The following is a 3,507-nucleotide window of genomic DNA, read 5'->3' as shown; positions in this document are numbered from 1 at the left end:
ATAACTTTACAGCATCTTGTAAAGAATTTGTATCTCTTCAGAGTCAGAGTATGTTGATTCTAGAATCAAATGATGTCACGCGTCACAACATCAGAGTCAAAACATATTAGCAAAAGATACACATAAGATAAAAACCATTAGTGTACAAAATTGTTCTCTAAGAAATAATGCATTGTTATCAACAAAACAAAATTCCTGATGCATAAATAAATATTGTTCTTACAATCTCCCTCTTTTTGATGATGACAAAATCATATATTTTGATGAATAATTTTTAGTTGGTTTACTCACATACAATTATCAAAGTGAGGTTTATAAGCTCCCCCTGAATTTTATACAGTTAAAAATTATTTTTCAACTTAGAATATCAGAGTTAGGTTTGCAAGCTCCCTCTAAATTTAAGACTTAAAATAATCTTAACACATAAAAAATCTCAATCAGCATGAAAGAAATAACTTCTCATAAGGAAAAATCTCGGTTACTATCTTCCCATAAGGCATAACCCTGGTTATAATGGGTGAAGTAACTGCCCATAATGCAACAACTTGGCTACAGAAGTATTTCATTCAGAATCCTTGTTTGAGTGTTAGAACGTCTAGTTATCAGTTTCATTATAGAGCATGATTTATCAGAGCTTTCATAGTCTGGTTTCATAACCTGGTTATACATCTCTGGTGTTTATCAGAACTTTTATACAAGTTTAAAGCTTGTATACGCCTGGTTCAACCTGGTTCACACGAACTTAATTCAGAACAAGAACATGTATGGTTAACTACAAACTGCTTAGTTAACTATCTAGAACATACGCCTGATTCTTAAACATAAGCTTGATTCTATAAACTCAATTCATCTTGGTTAATTCTTAGAACCTAAAACACTTGGTTAACATGATGAACTTTTTCAAAGTTCCCAAAAAGGTTACCAATGTTAGAACATCTAAAGACACGTTTGGGTTTCAAAATTGGAATTAGATATATTAAAATCGGTCATTCTTTCTCCCCCTTTGTCATCATTCAAAAATAAGTAAAGACAAAGTAAACCAAAATAAACTGCTTCATTTCATCAAGGATAACTCAGTACATAATTAAAAAAGAAAACAAAGACAACACAAAGTTTTAAAAACTAGGGTTTACGGATGGGGTGGCAGTCTTGATAAGATCTCTCTAAGCAACCCTTCAATCTTTTATGTCTTTTGATCCTGGCGCTTGAGTCTCCCTTTAACATCATAATTCTCAGCCACCAGATGCTCCAAAGTCTTTGAAATGAATTCCTCAAAAACCACAGTCTTCTTGACCCCATAGCTACTTCAAACTTCAATAGTAGTCTTATAAGCATCCATAGTAGTCTGAATTAGAGAAGGAGGTAGAGTCACTTTTGGAGATGGAAGTAGAAGCGTTGGAGGAACCTTCTAAAGCAAAGGTTCAACAATACCAGAGAGTCTGGCATGGAAGTTCCTTTTAGCTTCCTTCAGGTAAGAAATTTCCAACTCTTTAGAGTTAACTTCTATCCGACTTCTGAAGTTGTTGATCAGTGATAATGTTAAGTTTGGAAATATCCTCGCCTTCAAACAGAGTAAACAGTTTATCTAAAGGAGTAGGATGAGTGTTGGTTTGGATAGAAGTTAGATCATAATAGAGACAAGATTTTCTGTTTGGGACTGCGATGACCTCAACATCTAATTCGGATTGTCTGACTAAATCATCATATTCCTCAAGGTTTAGGTTAGGTTCACATTGAATTTTGGTGTTAAAGGAAATGGCAATGCTTTGATCAGAAGAACCAGGGGTAAAGGGTTTGTTGTTTCTGAGTCATTCCATAAATACATCAATGAAAGGTTCATCAATGGGGTGGTGGGGTAGATTTGGTGGAGTGGTTGTGTCTTATGGAAAGGCAGGGGATTCTAGTATGGTTTGGGTGAATGAAGTAGGTATGGAAAAGTCAGAGTTAGAGGGATGGATTTGTATTAGAGGGTTTGGTATTGGGAGTAGTTATAGAAGTGGTACAAACATTTAAGGTTAGTGGTGTGATGGTTGTAATGTTGGTTGATTCATCAAATAATGAATGGTTATAGGGATTGTGATAGAAATGGATGGTATATATGTGATGATAGTTTCATAAACACTAGAGGATCTATGAGGAGGAGTGGTTACTGTTCCAACTGGAATGTATGGTGATGGAGAAGGTTGTGGATGAATATATGAAGTAGAAATAACAGAACTAGCAGAATAAAAAGGAGTCTCAGTCGTAGGAAACTTACTATAATTCCTAGAAGAAGTCATTTCAGCAGACCTAGCAGTCTCAAGATGGACATACTCCACTCCTCGTCTCATTGTGTCTCTCGGAATGATGAGGTCATAAGTCCTAGCAACTTTGATGGGAGTTCTGGAAGGTCCAGGAGGTCCTCCACCAGAAGATTTAGGCTTCCTTTTTCTTTTCAGATAGTACACATCAACAGGGTGTTCCAAAAGTTCATCATAAGATATCACATCATGAGGACAACCCTTTGCCAAGCAGTCATCATTGTAAAGTTCCAGAACCTCCTTAGATTCTTCCTTTGAGAAGAGAGGATAATCATCCACTAGAATCCTTCTAGAATCAACATATGTCTTGTCTACAAGTTCTAAAGGGATAACAACATTTGTAATCAATGACATATTCTTCAGACTATGTCCATGGAAATTCTTCCCTATTACAAAATCAACTTCCTTAGTCATTCCTGCATCAATAAGCTTCTGCACCAGTTTTCTCTCAAACAAGATGTCAGAAATCAACCTCCCCATAGGTATCCAATTTCTCATATAGCAACTCTATTTCTTATTTCCTTAACCATTTCCCTCATATACTTGAAAATAATTGAGGGCAAATTCATCTTGTCACTACTTTATAGAAAGTACACCATGTACTTCTAATCAATGTTAAAGTAATATTGTGAGTTTGAAGAGGGTCTGGTATGAATGCACCCAATAATAATCTTGAACCAAATCATAATATTTTCATGAATATTCTTAGGATTGGAAGAGGTCTTTCCATCCAATAAGATAACTTATGCAATTTCTTCCATCTTACTCTTCTTGGCAAGCATGCCAAAACACCTCATTCTAGAGTCATCATGACCCAGAAGTGTAGAAATAGACTTCTCAAAAATGGAGTTCTTGTGACCCAAACGTATGATGTCACATGAAACTTCGTCGCATCAGCAAAAATCGATAATTACTTAACTAACTCCTCGTAATCTGGTCCTTTGAGACGTTCAAAGTAACCTTCATATCCTTGAGATCTCACAGTTCCAAACAAATCATACCCATTATCTTTGAGGTTATCAAAGTCCACATATAACTCACATAGATCCTTTAATTTCTCAACTGGTGTAGACAAAGTGAGTTCTTGAAGTCCTTCAAGTACTTGCTCTTTTTGCTGAGGTTATTGTTATTCTTGAGCTAGTTGAGAAGATTGTTATGAAGAAGCCATTGTTGATGAAGAACAAAGGGTTTTAGTGTTTGTTTAAAG

Source organism: Lathyrus oleraceus, chromosome 2 (genome assembly GCF_024323335.1).
Source record: "Lathyrus oleraceus cultivar Zhongwan6 chromosome 2, CAAS_Psat_ZW6_1.0, whole genome shotgun sequence".
NCBI lineage: Eukaryota > Viridiplantae > Streptophyta > Magnoliopsida > Fabales > Fabaceae > Lathyrus > Lathyrus oleraceus.
The sequence above is the reverse complement of the archived record's forward strand: the minus strand, read 5'-3'. Positions refer to the sequence as shown.